This window comes from Diospyros lotus, chromosome 8 (genome assembly GCF_014633365.1).
Source record: "Diospyros lotus cultivar Yz01 chromosome 8, ASM1463336v1, whole genome shotgun sequence".
Classification (NCBI taxonomy): domain Eukaryota; kingdom Viridiplantae; phylum Streptophyta; class Magnoliopsida; order Ericales; family Ebenaceae; genus Diospyros; species Diospyros lotus.
In genome coordinates, this window is record NC_068345.1 from 5,370,740 (window position 1) to 5,394,781 (window position 24,042).

A 24,042-nucleotide genomic window follows, 5' to 3' on the forward strand; every position below is an offset into this window, starting at 1 on the left:
CGGGCCCTTGTTTAGAGGCTTGATCAGTCTTGATAGGGTGGTGTTTCCTTGGCAATGTTAAACGGTAGGATTTAGTTTGTTTTTAAGGGTCGCCCACCTGTCCTATTACCTTTAAGTGTGAGTATTTAAAATTGTTTTCTATATAAAAAATATTTAACCTTTTCTTTTGTGTGACTTATAGTTAATTTGCATGATAGTTTACAAGACAGACCTTTATATGCTATTCTTATTTGTCAAAAAGTATAATTTAAAAGACATGGTACTACTGGTTATGTTGAAGTTTGTTATTTAATGTTATTCTCTTACAATGAAACATTGTACTTAAAATTTTAGTTTATTGATAAATTGATATATGAATAATTAAAATACAGAAAACTCCATGATGACCCAATTTGATTGCTACCATGTAACTGTAACTATCTCGCGGTGCTCGTGACCAGTGGCAATGGAGCAGAAATTGCTCCAGTTGTTGCAGAAGTGCAAAGCGATGAAGGAATTGAAGCGAGCCCACCTCCAGATCCTCGTAAATGGCCTCCAAGATAGCTGCTTTATTCTTCCGAGCCTCATCAGGGTCTCTCAGAGGTTATCTCTCTTGATTATGCAGTTCTTGTTTTGCGCAATTCATGTGCTCCCAATGTTTTTGCGTACAACACAATGATCAAATGCTTAATAGGGAAGAACCGCAACGAGGCGTTGCGTACTTATAATCGAATGAGGGCGTCGTTGGTACCGCCTAACAGCTTCACGTTCACTTGTCTTGTAAGATGTTGTTTGGCTGAGTCTTTAGACGATGTCAGTACGGTGCACGGCCAAATTTTGAAGCTGGGTTTTGAGTCAAACGTTTTCGTTCAAAATAACCTTTTGGATTCGTATGCCAAGTGTGGTGGAGCTTTGGATTTAGCGTGCCAGCTGTTTGACGAAATGCCTGAAAGAGATGTGGTTTCATGGAACACTATGATTGGAGCTTACATGGAAAAGGGCAAGATAGAATCCGCAATTGGGTTGTTTGAGTCTATGCCAGAAAGGAACATTGTTTCATGGAATTCTGTCATTTCTGGGCTTTGCAAGGCTGACAGTATGGACCTAGCTCATTCTGTGTTCGAGCGAATGCCTCAGAGAAATGAATCTTCCTGGAATTCCATGTTATCTGGATATATCAGGGTGGGTGATTTGAAGACTGCACAGTCTATTTTCAGTCAGATGTCTCAGAAAACTGTGGTTTCTTGGACCGCCATGATTTCAGGATATACGAAGATTGGAGATCTTGAATCAGCAAGGAGAGCCTTTGATCAGATGCCAGCCAAAAATGTGGTCTCATGGAATGCTATGATTTCAGGTTATGTTCATAGTCATTTGTTTGAAGAGGCTCTTTCCTTATTTCATGATATGTTGATCAATGGCGAGTGTAAACCTGATCATGCTACATTGGTCAGTGTACTATCTGCTTGTGCACATTTGGGGTCTCTTGAACATGGAAAGTGGATTGATTCCTATATCAAGAAAAATAAATTTGACTTGTCAAATCTGTTAGGCAATGCTTTGATAGACGTGTTTGCTAAATGTGGAGATGTAAAATATGCAAGAGCTGTCTTTGATCAGATGCATAAAAGATGTATTATTACATGGACTATAATGGTTTCGGGACTAGCTGTTAATGGGCAGTGTAGAGAAGCATTATCACTCTTTGATAGGATGTGTTCAGAAGGAATGAAACCAGATGATGTTATCTTTATAGCTGTACTGTCAGCTTGCAATCATGGCGGTCTAGTGGAAGAGGGTAAAAAAGTATTTGATCAGATGATCTGTGACTTCAGTATTAAGCCCCGAATAGAGCATTATGGCTGCATGGTTGATCTGCTTGGTCGAGCAGGTAAACTAGAAGAAGCAATCAAATTTGTTGAAAGCATGCATTTGGAGCCTAATGCAATTATTTGGGCAACTCTACTTGGTGCTTGTAAGATTCACAGAAATGGGACTCTGTTGGAGTCTCTGACAAAGAAGATTCTGGATCAAGAGCCTTCAAATCCTAGCTATCTAACACTGATTACAAATTTGAGCTCGTCAGTTGGACAATGGGAAGATGCCTTGAACTTTCGGGTGGCAATGAGACACCAGAATGTGGAAAAACTACCTGGTTGTAGCTCAATCCAGATAGGCAATACAGTCCACGAGTTTCTTGCTAAAGATATGAGGCATTGGCAAAGGAAGGAAATCTATGGGATTTTAGATAATCTAAATGGACATTTGAAGGCAGTATGTGAAATGCAGTGAGGATACTCCAACAGCCTGATGTGCACTTTGTATGACCCTTACTTTGCTAATGGGGTTCTTCTATTTAAGTCGATGACAGGGAAATAGCACACATTTGTGCTATATTGTGAAAGCAGTAAGTATAACAATTCATGGTTATATATACTTAAGAAAAGATAAAATATGATACAAAAAGTGTCTAACTTGTTGTAGAAAATGATACAAAACCCTTGGGCAGTGGAAATTCTATTTACCACAAATCACTTTGTGGTGAAATACTCAGATGGTGGCTTGTAAAGCATGGGACCAGATCTGGATAGGAAAAGATCTATCCTTGTGACTGGTTCAGACCATTTCAATGTTAAATTTACCACTTTTAATCAGCAATTACATACTAGGAATTGGTCCATGAGATAGTTCTGAAAAATAAAAGCTAAATGGCAGTATCCAGATCAGAAGGTGAAATAGACCGCTAGAGCACTGGTGTATCCAATTCATTCATTTTTCTGTTTTCCTGTTGCATTTAAAGGTTTATGTCACATATAATCATGTGCCTGCAAAGATAAGAGCAAGTGTTCAATGTAGAGTCCTTGTTCCAAAAGAATCACAAAAATAAGTTTCTTTAACTTGTCAATTACTCCCTTTTCTTCTTCACTCAGACTAAACTTGAGTCCTCCAAATCAATATCTTTGCAAATTTACATTCACTAACATTTTGGATTGTAAATTAACTGATGTCCAATTGAAGTAGAATTGGTATGATCAGTGTGATCGTCGGCCATACTATTGACCTTGGATTCACTGACCAGTGATCTTGGATTCCTGCTATTCATATTACATTCCATGAATTTGCATTTTTCCATTACTGATTTCATTCTATTTTGTCTTTTTGATGCAGGATTGTTCTGTACACAATAAAACTTTGAACTTGATGGACTTTGGGGACTCCCTGCGTGGTCTTGCTTGGATGTGAACATCTGATGGGCTTGCTGATGATCAATATGATTCAATTGTGAAGGGCTTGGTTGGAGTATTAGCAGGTTATGCTGGACCTCGTCTATATTAAGTTGGGTCCTCTAGTGATGACAGTGACTTCTTTGCTCAAAGGTGCGCTACTTTTGGCTGTTTTTCTTATTTGATGTGGACATTGCATAATGTCAATAAAATTGTAACACTGTGGAGAGTTTTTGAATTTGGATGATCTGGGAATTTGGACTTTCAGAACATCTACATATGATATCTGAGAAAAATACTTCTCTTCTAGAATTTTCACATAGGATTAACCACCTTATCCTTGCATAGTTCATAATCTTCATTTGGCTATCAAGAGGCAAAATTAGCAACATGGTCAATGTATGAGCCTTATAGTAGGCCAGCCAGCAAAGCAGCCAATCCATGTGTACCAGAGGCGTCCTAAAACTAAGAAGGACTAGTTTCCTTATCTAGTTGATTTGCTGATATTTGGTTATTTCCTAAAACTAAATGAGTTAGTTTCCTATTAGTTGGTTCTCCTTATTTGGGTATTTTCTAAACTGAAATAGGAATGGTTAGTTTCCTATTTAGTTTAGTCTCCTTATTGGGCTTATTTCCTAAATTGTTGTGTCAGGGTTATTATAAATACCTTTTAGTTTGTTAAAGTTTGTTAAGCAATAAGAATTATTTCTAGCTTGCAAGAGATTGTGGGGTTCTCTTTAAAGAGTTCTAAGTTTCACCATAGGTAGGAAGGGCAGAAGAACTAACAAGGCATCTCCTTCTTGCAAGGAAATAGGTACTTCCCTCATTAATCACCCTTGGACTCGATCCCTTGACAAATTTGTATTAGATCCAACCATAGGCAACAATGGGTTCCATCAACTCCTTGAATCTTTCATGAAGAAGTATGAAAGCAACCATGCAGTAGAGGTTGCTGAGAGGGAAAGGATGTCAGCACAGATTCAACGCTTAGTACGTGGTGTTGAATCAATGAAGACAGAGTCAGCAGCTTTGGGAGGAGAGAGCCACAGCGCCAGATGGTCACACCATGAGACTGTCAGGCGCAGGCAGCAGAGGAGGATTTTGTTGGAAAGTGAGCAGGAATAATGCTGAATTGTTGGGATTGATATCACATTATTTTAGGAAGTTTTCTTCTGTTATTATCTTGCCTATTGTATTCTCCTATAGTTTAGGGATTATTTCCATTTTACAGCATCCTAGTTTAGGAAGTTAATCCTGTATATATATCCTGCAGAATAATGAGATTTTAGGGTGTCATTCATTCCAAAGCCTTGTCTCGTTTCATGGTATTAGAGCTTGGTTCAACCTAGTCAGCATAACCAGAAAAACTGATTACTATGGCTGACATCAACCCTGAGAATGCAGCCCAAACAACAGCAGATTCCTTTGCCACCTCCAACTCGCCATCTGCGAGTATCCTATCAATGCCTTTATCCCTCAACAATCACTCCTTACAAATTACTCAACACAGATTGAATGGAAAAAATTTCCTGGAATAGTTTCAATCTATTACTCTTGTAATCAAAGGCAAAGGGAAGTTTGGTTATTTCTCTGGAGCAATTTCAATTCCACCTGTGGATGTAGCAGATTATCGAACGTGGGAGGTGGAAAATTCAATTGTCATGGCATGGCTTATTAACTCAATGGAGTCGAAGATTGGATGAGCCTACTTGTTTTACAAGACTGCAAAAGAAATATGGGAGGTAAGTATGGGAGATATTCTGATCTTGAAAATACATCCCAATGTTTTGAGATTCGGTCTGCTATTCATACTACTCGACAAGGCAACCTTAGTGTCACCGATTATTACCATGCCTTGATAGAGTCATGGCAGGAGATGAATCTATTTTATGATCCTAGTCGGGAGTGTCCTACTGATAGTTTGTTTAAATAAGATAAATAAGGGGTATTGGTGTAATTAATTTTAAATACTTGTATGTATATATATACTCTTGTATTGTACACTTTTAGTTGAATATACACATTATTTTTATTCACATAACATGGTATCAGAGCCACAAACCCTAACCCAACCCTAGACCTAGCCGCTGCCGCCGTCGACCGACGCCGCTATCGCCACCGCTGTCGCCATTGCCGTCCAGATCCGTCCACCCAGATCGCGGCTGTCTCTCAGATCCACCCAGATCGTGGTTGTCTAGATCCGCCCACCAAGATCGCGGTTGTCTCTTAGATCGCGCGATTGCCCAGATCCGCCGTCGTTGCTTCTTTTTGGCCTGACCCCAGATCCGACCACCGTTTGCCCCAGATCCAGCCGTTTGCCGTTGTTCTAGATTTGATGATTTCAAGCTTTGCATGTCCAGATCCGTCGTTGTTCCAGTTCCGACGACTCTCAACTTTGTGCGCTCCCTCCGGTATTCTTTTTGGTTCCAATTTGCTTTAGATCTATTTCATTCAGATCTGACCCACCATTCCAGATTCAGACCTAGTCAGCCAGAACAACAGGTTGTTCTGTTTGTATCATGTCTTTAACTACATCCACAAGCCTTTCCACCACGTCCACAACTGTGACTATTCTCCATTTTTCGGGCACACCAGTTATACTATAGAGAAATTGAATGGCCAAAATTATTCGGCTTGGTCATCTGCGATTGAAATTTGGTTTCTTAGACATGGCCTTAAGGCTCATTTATCAATGACCATCTCATCTATTCATGTGGAAAATCAATCTCTTTGACGACAGGGTGGATGCACAGTTACTTAGTTTGTTGTGGCAAACTATTGCATTGACTTTGTTGCCTATATTTCGCCCTCTTCATGAGTGTAGTGCTCTATGGAGTCGAGCTCGTGAGTTGTATATGAGTGACATCACTTGTATTTATGATGTGATTGGTGCTTTGTTCAATCTACGACAAGTTGATTTGGATATGACCACGTATTTGGGTAAACTCTAAGCTTCTATTACTGATTTTAACGAGTTGGTGCCATTTGATCTAGATATCAAGAAACAACAGCAACAACGTGATCAAATGTTTACTATCCTCTGTCTTCATGGAATTCAACTGGAGCTTAAATTCGTTAAGACACAGATTCTCGGCAGTGCTTCTCCCCCTCATTTGATAGAGGTATTTGCCAGGCTACTTCGAGCCTCTTCTATTAGTACTGATCGTGGCGTGTTCGTACCTGGAGATCACTCCGCCCTTGTTACTACCCCGACTAATTGTAGTCGTGGTGGTGGTTGTCCTTGGCCCCAGTGCTCCTATTGTAATCATCTTGGTCACACTAAAGAGTCTTGGTATCGCCTACATAGTCGTCCACCTCAAGCAGACAGTACTGCTAACATGGTTGTTGGTGCTTCGGAGGGTCAAACATCTACCACACCCAATGATTCCTCACTAGTGACTATCTCCAAGGGGGAGTATGCTCAGTTCCTTCAGTTCTGGGCAACACAATAGGGTTACTTCACCTGTCACATCCCTTGTTGACACCGGTAACTCTACTGTCTGCTTTACTAAGTCCTCCTCTTCTCTTGGCCCATGGATCTTTAACTCTGGTACCACTAATCACATGTCTGGTAATCGCTCTCTGCTATCTCATATTCAAAATCTGCAATCTCTACCTCCTGTTACATTGGTTGATGGCTCTCAAGTCTCAATCACGGGTATTGGCACAACATCCCCTCTTCCTACTTTACCATTGTTATCTGTTTTTCATTTATCACAATGTTCCTTTAATTTGCTCTCTGTCAGTCAATTCACTCGTAGTCTTAGTTGCTCTATAACCTTTTTATTTGATTATATTCTTATGCAGGATCGGAGGATCGAACGGACGATTGGCACGGGGCTTGAGTCTCATGGCCTCTACTATCTGTCTTCCCCTGCTTCCTTAGTGGCATGCATGACGACTACTTCCCCACTACAAGTCCATTGTCGATTGGGGTACCCATCTCTTCCCAATCTCAAGAAGATGGTTTCCAGTCTCTCTAGTATTTCTTCCTTAGAGTGTGAGTCTTGTCAAATTGGAAAACACAGTGGTAGTTTTTTCCCAAGTAAAGTCAATAAACATGTTAGTTCTCCTTTTTTAGTAGTCCATTCAAATGTATGGGGTCCTTGTCATGTCAGTTCAAAAGACGATTTTCATTATTTTGTAACATTTATTGATGATTTCTCTCAACTACATGGCTATATTTAATGAAAACACATTTAGAATTATTTTCAGTCTTCACTATATTTTGTGCTGAAATTAGAACTCAGTTTAATTTGTCTATCTGTGTTCTTCGTAGTGATAATGCTCTTGAATATTTGTCTCTCCCATTTTGATCTTATATGGCATCCAATGAGAATTCTTCACCAAACTTTGTGTCCTAGAACCCCATGACAAAATGGGATGGCTGAACGCAAGAATCGTCATTTAATTGAGATAGCCCGCACGCTTCTTCTTGATATGCATGTTTCGCTTCAATACTGGGGTGATGTTGTCTTAACTGCATGTTAATTGATCGAATGCCATCTTCTGTCCTTAATGACCAGATTCTCATTTTGTTCTTTTTCCTCGGGTTGACTTATATTCTCTTCCCCCTCACATCTTTGGGAGTACTTGCTTTGTTCACTATTTTTCCCTAGGTTGTGATAAGCTATCTACTTGTGTCTGTCAAATGTGTTTTTCTGGGTTATTCCCGTCTTCAGAAGGGGTATCGTTGCTACTCTCCTCAATTAACTCGATATTTTGTTTTAGTAGATGTTACCTTCTTTGAGTCATCTCCTTATTTCCCCACTTCGTCTGTGGTCTCCGAGTCCGTGTCTGCTGGCTTACCTTTGCCTGTTCCTGTTCTTGACCTTTCATCATCTCCATCTCCACTGTCCTTTTCCTCTCTCCTTGATCGCCCCGATCTTCAGGTCTATCAATGGCGTCTGCAACCTGTGGCCCAACCAGCACTGCCTATCGTCGCTAGTTCGAGAGAGCCGTCTCCTGACTCATCCTTTGTGTCGATTAGTTCTTCCTCCTCTGGTCCGTCGCCTCTAACTTCTGATCTTGACTTACCTATTGCTCTTCGTAAAGGTACTCGTCATTGCACCACTTTCCATCCCATTTCACATTTTGTTAGCTATGATTCTTTGTTCCCTGGATATTCTGCTTTTGTTTCTTCTTTATCTTTTGTTTCTCTTCTTAAATCTGTTCCCGAAGCTCTTTCCCATCTAGGGTGGTGGGCTACTATGGTTGAAGAAATGTCTGCCTTATATTCCACCGAGACTTGGGACTTGGTACCTCTTCCCAAGGGTAAGTTTACTGTTGGTTGTTGCTGGGTTTATATTGTTAAAATAGGCCCTGACGACCGGATTGATTGTCTTAAGGTTCGCCTTGTTGCCAAAGGATACACTCAAGTTTTTGGTTTTGATTATGGTGATACGTTTTCTCCTGTTGCTAAGATCTCCTCTGTTCACCTTTTCTTGTCCCTTGCTACCATGTTTCACTGGCCTCTTCATCAACTGGACATAAAAAATGCCTTCCTTCATGGCAATTTACAGGAAGAGGTGTATATGGAGCAACCTCTTGGCTTTGTTGCTCAGGGGGAGTTTGGGCTAGTGTGTCACCTTCGAAAATCTTTATACGGTTTAAAACAATCTCCTCGAGTTTGGTTTGGTTGATTCAGTTTAGCTATTCTTGAGTTTGGGTTAACTCGAAGTGAAGTTGATCATTTTGTTTTTTATCGCTCTCAGTTTCGTCGCCGCATTCTTCTAGTGGTATATGTTGATGATATAGTACTTATAGAGGATGATGATGTTGGTATCATTGAATTGAAGACACATTTTCACTAACAATTTCAAACTAAGGATCTGGGTCATTTGAAATATTTTTTGGGTATTGAGGTAGCTCGGTCAAAGCAAAGCATCTATATTTCTTAAAGGAAATATGCCTTGGATATGCTAGAGGAGACATGATTGCTTGGATGTAAGCCCATAGATACCCCTATGAATCCAAATATCAGGCTGTTATTGAGACAAAGGGAGCCTTTTTTTTATCCTGGGCCCTATCGTTGACTAGTTGGAAATCTTAATTATCTCACAGTCACACGTCCTGATATTTCATTTGTTGTAAGTGTGATAAGTTAGTTCTTGGATTCACCTTATGATAGTCATTGGGATGCAGTGATTCGTATTCTTCGGTATATTAAGGCTACCCTAGTCAAGGTGTATTGTATCAAAATCATGGGCACAGTCAGATTGTAGGATATACAAATGCTGATTGGGTAGGATCACCTAGTGATAGGCTATCCACATCTGGATACTGTGTATTTGTGGGTGGAAACCTAGTCTCTTGGAAAAGTAAGAAGCAAACTGTTATCGCCAGATCCAGTGTAGAAGTTGAGTATAGGGCAATGGCTATAATAACATGTGAGCTAGTGTAGGTTGAAACAATTAATTGAGGAGTTATGAGTTACGCATGTTAAGTCTATGCAATTGATTTGTGACAACCAGGCTGCAATGCATATTGCTTCTAATCCTATGTTTTATGAGAGAAACAAGTATATTGAAATTGATTGCTACTTTGTTAGAGAAAAGATGCTTTCTGGGGATATAGTTACAATATATGTGGGTTCCAATGATCAATTGGCTGATTTACTTACCAAGTTGCTTAGAGATTCTTGTGTGAGTTATATTTGTAACAAGCTGTGCATGCTCAATATACATGCTCCAGTTTGAGGGGGAGTGTTAAATAAGATAAATAAGGAGTATTAGTGTTATTAATTTTAAATACTTGTATGTATATATATACTCTTGTATTGTACACTTTTAGTTGAATATATACATTATTTTTATTCACATAACAGAAATACAATAAAATGCTGGAGAAAGAAAGGATCTTTGATTTTCTTTGAGGACTCAATGCTGATTTAGATGAAGTACGTGGCTGACTATTAGGCATGAAACCACTTCCATCCCTCCAAGAAGTGTTTGCTTAAGGTAGAAGGGAAGACAACATAAAACAGGTAATGCTCAACTTCTCTATGGACTCAAGTTCTTCACTTGCTACATTTAAGTGTGAATAAAATTCTTCTCTTTCCTGGGACAAACAATGATGTGACCACTGTAATAAATCCTATCACACAAGGGAAACATGTTGGAAAATACATGGTAAACCAGCGAATTGGAAGCCTAAAAATAAGAGGGAGAAGGAGCTTTCAGCATGTACTATTGCAGTTGCTCCTGAAATTGAAAAAGGCACTAGTTTGAACCTTCCCACTAAACAGCTAGAGCTCCTTCACAAGCTATTAAGCCACACACAATTGACTAAGGGACTAGACACCGGCAGCCACCAATCCAATCCAACAGCCTCCATGGCACAAAGAGGTAATCTAAGATATTCCTTATTATCTAGGACAATGAATGGGAATTGTTGGATAGTAGATACTGGAGCCTTCAATCATAACTAAGTTCTAGCCCTGTGATAAGAACCTGAAAGTCTTGGTGGCAGATGGTGCTATGTCTTCGATTATGGGTCAAGGGACAGTTTATGTGTGTGGCTTGAAATTGAAATCTATATTACATATGCCTAAGTTAAAATGCAATCTTCTTTCTATTAGAAAGATAACTCAAGACATGAACCGTATCGCGACCTTCTTCCCTTCTCATTGCATATTTCAGGACTGGTCATCAAAGATGATGATTGGCAGTGTTAGGGAAAAGGATGGGTTGCATTATGTTCCAGGAGATGATGCTTTCCCAAGACACCAGTCCCCAAATAAGATCTCTCTCACGGTTATTTCCAATTTTGATGTTATTTTATGGCACAAACGTCTTGGACATCCAAGTTTTTCTTACCTAAAATCATTGTACCCTCATTTGTTCATCAATAAAGAGAGAATTCCATTAATGTGAGCATTGTATTCTTGCTAAGCAACCCCGTAGCAATCATCTGATCCATTCCTATTCTCCTTCCCAACCATTTCACTTGATTCATAGTGACATTCGGGGACCTGCACGAACCCCAAACTTGTTTGGTGCAAGGTGGTTTGTAACTTTAATCGATATCCATACTAAGGTATGTTAAGTCTACCTCATGAAAGAGAAGTCTGAGATTAATGCTATTTTCCAAAAGTTTCAGAAACTCATTCTCAATGTCTTTCAGTCCTCTATTTATATTCTTAGAACTGATAATGATTGTGAATATTTTTCACATGAGTTTACCCAATACATCACCAATAATGGAATTTTTCCACCAAAGTACTTGTCCCTACACACCCCAGCAGAATGGGGTGGCTGAGAGAAAAAACCGCTACTCACTTGAAGTTGCTTGATCCTTAATGGCCACTAGCTTCGTTCCTAACAAATATTGGGGAGAAGCTGTTTTGACTGCTTCTTACCTAATAAGCCATTTACCATCCAAAGTGCTTAACTTCCATACCCCTTTAAGCAACCTTCTAGTAAAATATTCCCATGTTCGAATCTTAAACTCTCTCTTCCCCAAGGTGTTTGGTTATATCATGTATGTTCATAATACCAATCCTACCTAACACAAACTTGAGCCAAAAGCACTCAAATGTATCTTTGTCAGATATTCTCCCACACAAAAGGGATACAAGTGCTATTACCAACTTTCAAAAAAATTCTTTGTCTCTTGTGAAGTGACTTTTCTTGAAGATCAATTCTTCTACTCATGTGACTGTCTTTAGGGGGAGATATCAAAGGAAGAGTGTCATTGGGATCCTGTTGTTTCCCTTCCGATCCCAACCAGGTCCACGTAACGAACTAGTAAAACAACCCCAACCAGGTCCACGTAACGAACTAGTAAAACAACCCGTTGAATCCATCCTCCTCAACAAACCAAACCACCCCAACAACTAGTGGTGACTAGTTAAGGGGGAGAATCAGATTCTAAAAACCTACCCTAGCTTAATCCAGAAGGTAAAAACTCCCTCTCCTCAACCCAGCCAATCACTGGAACTGGAGGCTTGTCCACCAAGAGAGGAATTGAATGGGGTTGATGACTTGGATGTCCCAATTGCTCTTTGGAAGGGGGTAAGGTCTTGTGTTAATTATTATATTTCTAATTACTTAACATATTCTAGATTGTCCCCACAGTTCAAGGCCTTTACCATAATAGTTGATAGCATGGAAGTTCCAAAAGACATTTAAAATGCCTTAAAGGATCCAAAGTGGAAAGAAATAGTTATGGAAGAAATGAAAGCATTGATTGGAAACAATACATGGGACATTGTAGACTTACTTGAAAACAAGAAAGTGGTGGGGTGCAAGTGGGTGTTTACGGTCAAATACAATTTAGGTGGGAGCATTGACAAATTCAAAGGCAAGGTTGGTAGCTCAAGGGTTTACACAAACTTATGAGATAGATTATGAGGAAACATTGCTCTCACGGCAAAGCTAAATTCTATAAAGGTGTTATTTTCACTTGTTGTTAACTTGAAATGGGAACTATTTCAACTAGACATTAAGAATGCCTTTCTCAACGATGAGCTGGAAGAGGAAATTTACGTGAAGATTCTACCAGGTTCTGAGAGAGGAGAAAGGGTTGGAAAAGTTTGTATGTCGAAACGTTCATCTCTATGGGTTAAAGTAGTCACTGAGAGCGTGATTTAAGAAATTTAGCTCTACTCTTACTCAGTTTGGGTACAAAAAAGGGGAAGCTGATCACACCTTGTTTACGAAACATGTAGCTAGTGGAAAACGATCCATCTTGATTGTGTATGTAAATGACATTATAATCACTAGTGATGGCATTCAAGAAATTGTTGAACTTCAACAATGTGAGAGCTGAATTTGAGGTCGAAGACCTAGGCACCGTGAGGTATTTTTTAGGAATGGAAGTGGCTAGGAGCAAACATGGCATATTAATTTCCCAAAGGAAATATACCCTTGACCTTCTAAAGGAAATTGGAATGCTAGGGAGTAGTCCACCGGGTACACCACTTGAAAGAAATTGGAAATAGGGGGAAACTGAAAATAATCCCTCGATTGACAAAGGAAGATAACAAAGGCAGGTTGAGAGACTATCTACCTTTCACTTACTCGCCTAGATATTGCTTATGCAATGAGCATTGTGAGCCAATTTATGCACTCACCCACTCAACAACATCTAGATGCAGTATATCACGTCTTGAGATACTTAAAGGGGACAACAAAAAAGGGGTTGTTATGATTAAGGGCACTAGGATCCTCTCAATTCAATGCCAATCTCACACACTCTTACTCGAAATCAAACAAACAACAGAAATATGAAAGCTGAAATTGAAAGCAGTACAGAAATTAGAGAAAGAGACAACCAGACCACACAAGAGACAAGAAGTTTATCCTGGTTCAGATTGCAGTGAGCAATCCTACATCTAGCCTTGGTCCGAGAGCAATCCACTAGAAATCCAATGTAAGAATCAGTACAAGAACTCCCTCTCACATGAGCACTTCAATCCCGAGATTACAAAGGCTATCTAATCTAGACTTTCCTTTCCTTTTCAGCACTCGTTTATAGTGAATGAATGAATCTGTCCGTATGTGAGTGCCCGCCTAAACCTTCTATTTATAGAGGATTTGGGCGGATATTATAAAGGGTTAATTATATATTGCACAAAGTCTAAACTACCCCTTATAAGTACAACATAAGATAAAATCTCCCCAACTTAGTTTATTTTGTCACTTCCAACCACTCGAGGGTCCTTCTGATTCCTTCTATCCTTCTAGAATATACTCAATGCAAAACTTCAACAAATCTCCACCATTTTGCACGAGTGACTTCTAGAATCTGGCTTCACCAATTGCTCTCCTTTAGGTCTTGCAAAACAAACTGATCATTCACAAATACAAATATGTAAGAGCCTCAAACAATGATATAACTTAGACATAGGTACTGCTTTAGTGAACATATCTGTAGCATTTTCCTCTCTTACTACCTTTATCAAATCTATTTCCTTCTTTTCAAGTACTTCTCTGATAAAGTGATACCTAACATCAATGTGTTTTGTTCTCTTATGGTATGCCTGATTTTTAACCAAGTATATAGCGCTTTGGCTATCACACATTAAGATTGCCTTAATATCTCTCCCTAGGAGTTCACTTACTAAACCTCTCAACCATAGTCCTTCCTTTATAGCTTCTGTAACAATTATATACTCAGCCTCGGTGGTTAAGAGAGCCACTACCGATTGCAAATTAGTTTTCCAGCTTATGGTTGCATTCCATAGCTTAAATGCATGCCCAGTAGATGACCTCCTTTTGTTCAAATCTGCTGCATAGTCAGCATCTATGAATCCTAGTATATTAGGCTCATCTTTTACTCTAACTCCACCATAAACTAAAGCCATGTTTATTGATCCTTTAAGGTACTTAAATATCCACTTAACAATAGCCCAATGCTCCTTACTCGGATTAGTCATGAACCTGCTAGCAACACTCATAGCATGAGCTAAATCCGGTCTAGTACACACCATACAATACATGAGACTACCTACAGCACTAGAGTAGGGAATCTTGCTCATTTCTCTTGTGCTCTCTTCATCACTAGGTGATTGGTTGTGGGATAGCTTAATATGTTGTGCAAAGGGAACATTTACCTTCTTTGCATCATGCATTTGAAATCTCTTAATCAATTTCTCTAGGTATGCCTTTTGGGATAGCTGGATTAACCTCTCTCGTCTATTCCTTACTATTTCAATCCCTAACATCTTCCGAGTCTCTCCTAACTCCTTCATCTCAAAAGCTGATTTTAATTGCAGCTTTAACTTATGAATTTCTTCATCTGATTTACTAGCAATCAGCATATCATCCACATAAAGGAGGAGATAAATAGAGATTTTAGATGAAATATACTTAACATAGACAAAACAATCAAAGGCACTTCTCTTGAAGCCTTGGTTGATCATGAATGTATCAAATTTTCTATACTACTGTCTAGGGGACTACTTAAGTCCATATAAGGACTTCTTTAGCAAGCATACTTGCTTCTTCTTACCCCTAACCGCAAATCCCTTAGGTTGATCCATTAGAATATCTTCTACTAACTCACCATGAAGGAATCTAATGCTCACATCCATCTGCTTTAGACTTAAGTCTAAATGGGCAGTCATAACAAGCAAGATTCTAATAGAGATATGTCTCACTACCAGTGAGAAAACCTCATTAAAATCCACCCTAGCAACTTGGGTGAATCTTCTTACAACCAATCTAGCTTTATACCTTACCTACCCTTTCTTTAATCTTAAAGAGCCACGTACAGCCTACCCCCCTTTTATTTAAGGGTCTATCAACCAAAATCCAAGTCTTATTCTTATTTATAGTGTTCTAAAATGCAGGGTCGCCGCGATTAAGCCCTAATCGGCACCCTAGGTGCCTGGGCTGATTAATCCGAGGCCGCCTACCTACCTGGGTCGTGTGCGACCTGGCCTGTTGCGATTTGTAAAAGCCGTGTAGAGATGGTGGATGAAGGTGCCTACCTACCTGTGTCGCGCGTGGCCTGACCGCTGCGATTTGTAAGAGTCGTGTAAAGATGGTGGACAAAGGTGTCTACCTACCTGCGTCGCGTGTGGCCTAGGCCGCTACGATTTGTAAGAGTCGTGTAGAGATGGTGGACGAAGTGTCCTCGCCTCTGAAGCTCAAGACACACCATAACTGTCGTTGATCCAAGAAGCAGAAGAGGAGGAGGTGGGCTCTTTACCTCTTGTAGTGTAGTAGTCATTGAACAGAGGGAGCACAGAAGAATGGAACTTGTTTGGGAGATGAGAGATTTAGGAAGGGGGGGGGGGGGGGGGAGAGAGAGAGAGACCAAACACTAAAGTAAACCAAAGCAGTGGTCAAAAAGCACATGTTGAATGGGCAACAGTTTGGAAGTTTGGGAGAAATTTGTGGGAAAAAAACTCCAAAAAAGTACATTTCATGGGTTAAATTATTGTTAATATATAATTTAATTTGTGTGTGATTTACTATTAGATGAAAGCACAAAATAATGCAAGGAAGCAACAAATGTTACAAAATAATGCAGGTTTATGTGCTAAAAACAATAGTTTTCCTAGGCTTCGCCTAGGCCCTGGTCTGGCGCCCAACTAGCGCCTAGGGCCTTTTAGAACACTGCTTATTTAGAGATTCCATTTCTAATTTCATGGCTTCCAGCCATAGCTTGGAATCCTTTGATCTCATAGTCTCTTCATATGAAAGAGGTTCATCTCCAGCTGTCTCTCCTGCACTTAATAGTGCATAGTAGACTAAATCAGAATATCCATACCTTATAGGAGGTCTAACCTCCCTCCTTTGCCTATCCCTTGCCACATTGTACCTTCCTAAACTAGGGGAACTATCCGAACCTGAGGGTCCAGCACTACCTGAAGGCTGGAACCTCTCAGAGCTTGAGGGATCATCACTGCCACTTTGCTGAAAGCTATCTAAGGAAGGGGAATCAGGATCAGCACCATGCTGGTCCATAGTCATAGGAAAATCAGCACTGTCAATGTGCTGATCTGCTGTCAAATCCTATCCATGGCAGCATCATGGACTTGCTGTTCCATCTCAACAGCCTTGGTTTTTCCCTTCCTATCCTTTTAACTCTTACCTTATCATCCTTTGAGAAATAATCCTCACTAAATGTCACATCCCTACTCACCAAAGTCCTTGGCAATCCTTCTTCTAGGGCCCATAACTTATATCCCTTAACCCCGGTTGGATAACCTATAAATAGACACCTTTTGGCTCTAAGCTCCAATTTCCCTTGCTTAACATGTGTATAAGCAATGCAGCCAAATACCCTTAGATGCTCTAAGCTTGGCTTATGGCCATTCCATACTTCATAGGGTGTTTTAAACCATATTAAGTTTCATAGGCAGCTGTTGTAACAGGTTCTCCTCAAAATGATTTGGATAACCTAGCATGGATTAACATGCATCTCCCCCTTTCTAAAAGGGTCATATTCATTCTCTCAGTTAGGCCATTTTGCTTAGGGTTACCCTGGGACTGTTAAATGCCTAAGGATGCCATTTTCTTTACACATTTGGGCAAATTCTTTGTTGTAAAACTCAAGTCCATTATCTGTTCTAATGATCTTGATTTTCATACCTTTTTTATTTTCTATTAAGGTTTTTTAGGTTTTAAAAGCTTCAAAAGTACCATCTTTTGATTTTATTACATATACCCAAACCATCCTAGAGAAGTCATCTATGATTGACAAAAAATACCTTGCCCCACCATGTGTTAAAGATTGACTAGGGCCCCACAAATCTAAATGAATATATTCTAAAGGGGGTTTAGATATGCGATTTGCTTTCTTAGGGAATTTTACCTTAGAAGACTTACCAAAAATACATGTCTCACATTGGTTCAAATCTGTTACATTTCCAGCCCCTAGAATACCTTGTTTGGACAATTCTCTAAGGCCTTGCTCACTTATGTGAGCCATCCTATAGTGCCACAATTTTCTGCCTCACCACTTAAAGTGGTTGCTTGCAGCACATATATCCCATTGTGAAGGGCAGCTTTCATGCATATAAGGGCTCCCTTTGATACCCTTAATACTCCGCCATGCCCTTTATAGGACTGTCCACTCTTATCCAACTCTCCTAGGGATATTAAGTTTCTTTTTAAATCTGGAACATACCTAACAAATTTTAAAGTCTACAATCCATCATGCATTCTCAATTTTTTGTCTCCCATCCATTTTATAATACACTCATGGTTGTCCCCTAACATCACCTTTCCACCACCCATATCTTTATAGTTTAGAAACCATTCTCTATGGGACGTCATGTGAAAAGAACAACCTGAGTCTAAAATCCACATATCCTTATCTTCTAGGCAAGATGCAACCAATGCATCTGCACTATCATAGTCATACTCACATAGGGAGGATGAAATTTCAGAATTTGATCTTTCTTGAAATTCTTTCTTTCTCTTAGGGCATAATTTCTTAATATGACCATCTTCATGGCAGTGATATTTAATTTGTTTCCTACCAGTCTTAGACTTGGACCTAGACTTCCCCCTAGACTTAAACTCTATCTTTTTAGTCCTACTTCTAGCAGTTAGGACATCTCCAGCAGCCTTACCTTCTGCTTTCTGTTGCAACTCCTTAGAGTTAAGTGCCCTAATTACATCTTCTACGGATAATGTGTCCCTACCATGTTTTAAAATATCAACAAAAGTTTCATATGACCTAGGTAACGAATGCAATAATACAAGGGCCTTATCTTCTTCATCATATTTTATATTTATGTTTTTCAAATCAAGATGTAGTTTATTGAAATCATCAATATTATTTTGGAGTTTCTGCCCTTCTTGCATTTTGAAAGTAAAAAACTTAGCCTTAAGTACAGCCTACTTGAAAGTGATTTTGTCATATAAAGATTTTCTAATTTTGACCATAATGCCTCTGTTGATTCCATTTTAAACACTTCCCCTAGGACTTTGTCTCCTAAACTCAAAATTAGGGTATTATAAGCTTTCTTGTTGATTTCTTTCCTTCTATCACTAATCTCTTTTTTCTGTTCATCAGTGATGTTTTCAGGCAATTTCTTTTCAGTTTCTAAGGCTTCATCTAACCCTAGATTACCCAACAAGGCTTTCATTTTAATTCTCCAAAGCTCAAAGTCATTAGTTCCATCGAACTTCTCAATGTTGTACCGATCAGCAGAGGCCGTGGAAGCCATGGCAAGGCCTGAATCCTATCGATTTCTAGGGTTCTTGGCAAATCTTGAATGAGTTCCAGGCTTTGATACCAATCTGTTATGATTAGGAGCACTAGGATTCTCTCAATTCAATGCCAATCTCACACTCTTACCCGAAATCAAACAAACAACAAAAATTGAAAGCATTAAAGAAATTAGGGAAAGAGACAACCAAACCACACAAGAGACAAGAAGTTTATCCTAGTTTAGATTGCAGTGAGCAATCCTACATCAAACCTTGGTTCAAGACCAATCCACCAGAAATCCAATATAAGAATCAGTATAAGAACTCCCTCTCACACGAGCACTTCAATCGCAAGATTAGAAAGGCTATCTAATCTAGACTTTCCTCTCCTTTTCAGCACTCGTTTATAGTGAATGGATTAATTTGTCCATATGCGGTTGCCCGCCTAAACCTTCTATTTATAGAGGATTTGGGTGGATATTACAAAGGGTTAATTATATACTGCACGAAGTCTAAACTACCCCTTATAAATACAACATAAGATAGAATCTCCCTAACTTAGTTTATTTTGTCGCTTCCAACCACTTGAGGGTTCTTCTGATTCCTTCTATCCTTCTAGAATATACTCAATGCAAAACTTCAACAGGGGCTAATGTTTTGGAAGAATAAAGCTAGGGGAGCTAAAGGTTTTGCTAATGCGGATTGGGCAGGCTCTATTACAGATAACATATCAACTTTTGGTTTTTGCACTAAATTGTGGGGCAATTTAGTCACATGGAGGCGTAAGAAGCAATCAGTAGTGGCATAGAGTAGTGCCAAGGCTGAATTTAGGGCTATTATCCAAGGAATTTGTGAGTTAATTTGGTTGGAGAGGCTGATGGAAGATTTATAGGTGCCCCTAACCCGTCCAACAATATTGTATAGTAATAGCAAGTCAGTTATCAGTATTGTTAATAACCCAATCTAGCATGATAATATGAAACATGTAAGAATTGATAGAAGTTTCATAAAAAGGGAGATCAAAGATGGAGGAATAAAGCTCACTTATCTTCCTACAACTAGTCAAGAGGCAGATGTATTTACCAAGGCTATGCCGAGACCTAGATTTGAATCACTTATTGGTAAGTTGAGAATAATGGACATCTATTCACCAGCTTGAGGGAGAATGTTGGGAAGTATCTTCTGTTATTATCTTGCATATTGTATTCTCCTATAGTTTAGGGATTATTTCTATTTTACAGCATCCTAGATTAGGAAGTTAATCCTGTATATATCCTAGAGAATAATGAGATTTTAGTGTGTCATTCACTGCAAGCCTTGTCTCGTTTCAGATTTATTCCTTGATATTCTAAGCTGGAGTTCCCATCTTTTGCTGGTATGGAGGACCCACTAGCCTGGCTGAATCATTGCGAGCATTTTTTTTGACTTCAATGAACACCAGAGGTGGATAAGGTGGAATTGGCATCTTTGCACTTATGTGTGGTGCACAAGTTTTGGTTTATGAAGGTCGAAGAAGACAATCCAACGCTCACATGGGCAGAATCCAAGGAAGAATGTCAAACATGGTTTGGCCCACCCATTCAGGGAGGAGGATTTGGTGAATTCGCCAAGTTGAGGCAGGCGGGTGTAGTGGCAGATTATCAAAGGAGATCCGAGCAGCTACTTGCAAGGTCTGAGAAGATGACAAAGTCACAGGAAGTGGAGCTGTATATTAGTGGGTTACAAAATCCTAGTCAAACTGAAGTAGCGGTCCAAGCGCCTCAAACCTTGGCTGTAGCTATGCGTATGGCTCAAATTTATGAACTCAAATATCAGGAATCTCGAGAGCAGTTTGGGAAGCCTCCTACCACACCGCAACAGCCCCCTAACTCCATGGTGATGGACAAACCAAGCTTTCCACCGTTAAGGCTGACACACATAGAAATGGCCGAACACTGCATTAAAGGGTTGTGCTTTAACTGTGATGAATTGTTTACTCCTAATTACAGCTGCAAGCGTTTGTTTTGTTTAGACCTCATAGTCGAAGAAGAAATAGAGGGAGATGGAGGGCAAGAATTACTCGACGAACCAGCCATATCCTTATATGCAATCATGGGAGTGGGAAACACTCAAACCATGCAGGTTCAGGCTGTGGTGCAGGGAATTTAGGTGTGGATACTCATCAATCTCCAATAGCTTTGCGAGTCCTTCATTATCCGTGAATTTGTCAAAATATTTGGAGAACAAACACGGTTTTTCGAATATGGTGGCCAATGGCCAATGGGTGCGCAGCACAGGGTTGTGCAGGAGTGTGGTCTTTACAATAGGGCAACTGCACTTTGAGGCTGACCTGTACGTGCTACCACTAGATGGGTTTGATGTAGTTCTGGGGGTCAATCGGTTGAGTACACTTGGATCCATAAAATGGGATTTCAAGGAGATGACAATGATGTTCAATTGAGAGGGAAAGAGGTGAGGCGATGATGTTCGTAAAAAAGATCCACTCTTAACAACAATGACTTGTAAGGCGGTTGAGCTTCTAGAGCGGGATGATGGAGAGGTGGCTTATGGGTGTACTTCTCCCAGATTACTTTCCAATGATTCTGGTACAGTTAGATTGGAAGCTGGTGATCATGCTTTGAGGCAGTGGGATTCTGTTCTTCACTCCTTGCGGAATGGGCTGTTACAGGTCGATAAACCCTCAATTTCGTGCCTAAGCTGTTCTTGATTCCTGTTTTCATTTAGGTTCCATAGAGTATTTGGTGCATTAGGTGGGATTATATCCAACCAAGGCTTTATGGGAACGTGAGGATATTTTGCAGCGCAATTTCCCTTCTTTGGTGCTTGAAGACAAGCACATTTCTAAAGCGGGGCATGGCTAGTTGATTTGCTGATATTTGGTTATTTCCTAAAACTAAATAAGTTAGTTTCCTATTAGTTGGTTCTCCTTATTTGGGTATTTCCTAAAACTAAATAGGAATAGTTAGTTTCTTATTTAGTTTAGTCTCCTTATAGGGTTATTTCCTAAATTGTTGTGTCAGGGTTATTATAAATATGCTCTAGTTTGTTAAGGTTTGATAAGCAATAAGAATTATTTTCAAGCACTTGGTGCAAGAGATCGTGGGGTTCTCTTTAACGAGCCTTAAGTTTCCCCACAGGTAGGAAGGGGAGAAGAACTAAAAAGGCATCTCCTTCTTGCAAGGAAATAGCTACTGCCCTCATTAAATCGCCTTTGGACTCAATCCCTTAACAGTCAAATAATATATGGATCAAGTTCTGGGAAAATAATCATTCAATATATATATATTGAATTGAAGGATCCTCTTTTATCTATTTTGAACTTTCACGTAAAAATTTGGTGTTTTCATAACTCATTAACTCATACCCAAATCCAAAATGAATTTGATCCTTTTGTTACATGATGCATTGTCAATTTTTCTCCTTTCTTTTTTTCCCCCAATTAGAATGTGGTCAGCTGTATCAAATTTTAATGGGGAACATTTGTAGCTTCTTTCTATCTGGAGAAATAAGGGGAGAATCACACTAAACGACGATTGACTCAGTTCTGACTGACGTCGTCACTAAATCCAAGCATGCATCATTTGCGGATAAATCCTAGGATTCTAGTCTGTCGTACAAAAAAGAGAAGGGAAATGTATTACACGTAATGTTCTTGAAAATCATGCTTCAAGGCTTGCATTGGTTCTCTTTTGGCTTTCCATTTGAAATCTCATTCTTGCAGCAAATGTAAAGGGATTCTCGCTAGTCCGACAATAGTAGGACTTATCAAACACTGCTTTGTTGCTTGAACGCACCGAAACTACTAAATGCATGCAACCTGGATAGAAATTAAATTTCAGATGACAGCTACTCAGCTAGGAGATCCCATCAGAGAGTAATTTCTCAACTTCAATGGTAAGGGGCCTTTCTTCCATTTGCTAGGCTGCATCTTCTCTATTCTTTCGTCCTGCCGTTTTATTTGACTCGTTAATGTCTCTGCTAAAACACTGCAGTTGTCGTGCGGGAGAAGAAACTATAAATGGGCAGAAAATTGTAGAGCAAACTGACCAAACCAACAAATAAATTAAGGCTCTTGAATGCTATGCGATAATGTTGCATCCCAAGTTTGTTTGAAACCACTTTGTGGCTGCAAATTGAAAAGGTACCCAAAAGATACAAACATCATCAAAATGATATGATCTAATAGCATGCTTACAACATGAAGATGATTTTATGTATGGTTATGGATGAGTCACATCGTTTTATATAAAATTTTATCATACATGCAGATCTAGCTGTCTCTCTTATCCACTCTCAACTACTAAGTATTTATGCAGGCAAGAGACCTAGCTTTGAGGGCAAGGTAACCTTCAACACATCTTTAATGCCAACCCTCAATTATATACCCATATGATTGTGATATCTGTCCTCTCCATCTCAAAGTTCTATATTCATATCTTCCATGCGGGTCTGTATTCAATGTCTATGTATAATTCCAAGAATAGGGTGTGAATTATCAGTCATCTTAATGTTCTCAAAATGCTAAGTATAGGGTTTGAATTGTCGGTTATCTTAATGTTCATTCATGTGATTCCACAAAATTGTGAACCCTAGATCCCATATCCATGTTTCACTGGAATACATTATTAAGTGTTTGTTTGTTTGGTATTATTGTAAAATTTTTGTTGTGAGAAATAGTTTTGTAAAAGTCTCTTTTGTGAGATTAATTTACGATTTAACTACCACAACCACAAACCTTGATCCTATGTCATATTAAATTTTTAATCATTCATGATTATATTAAAGTAATTATGTCTAATATCGATATGTCATATTTAAGACTTCTCCATCATGTTTTTTGGGTTTTTCTTCCTTTTTTGTTACAATTTTCTTCTATTTTATTCACTTGTCTCATAAATTTTATATTAATCTTCTACTTGCATGTTTGAACTATCTTAGATCTCGTTTGGCACTGCCTTTGAGAGCAAGATGGGGTTAGTTTGCTTCTCAAACACCAAAATTTTGTGTTTAATAAAATTTTATTCTTCTAGCTCATCAACCCAAGATGGGGTGAGGTTGATGAGAGAACACAATGCACTTCATTTTTTTTTTTTATATATATTTCAGTTTTGTCACTTTATAATAACTAGAATAAATTTTAATATCTTATATGTCCCAATAACAACTCATCTATGCTCTTCCTTACATTATATTTGGGTATATAAAAAATATATTCTAATGAATTT

General features: G+C 39.1%; 1 pseudogene; it reads left to right on the plus strand.

Moving 5' to 3' along the window:
* Window positions 1–240: 240 nt before the first annotated feature.
* On the plus strand, window positions 241–23,571 carry LOC127807902 (pentatricopeptide repeat-containing protein At3g29230-like; annotated as a pseudogene).
* The last annotated feature ends 471 nt before the right edge of the window (window positions 23,572–24,042 follow it).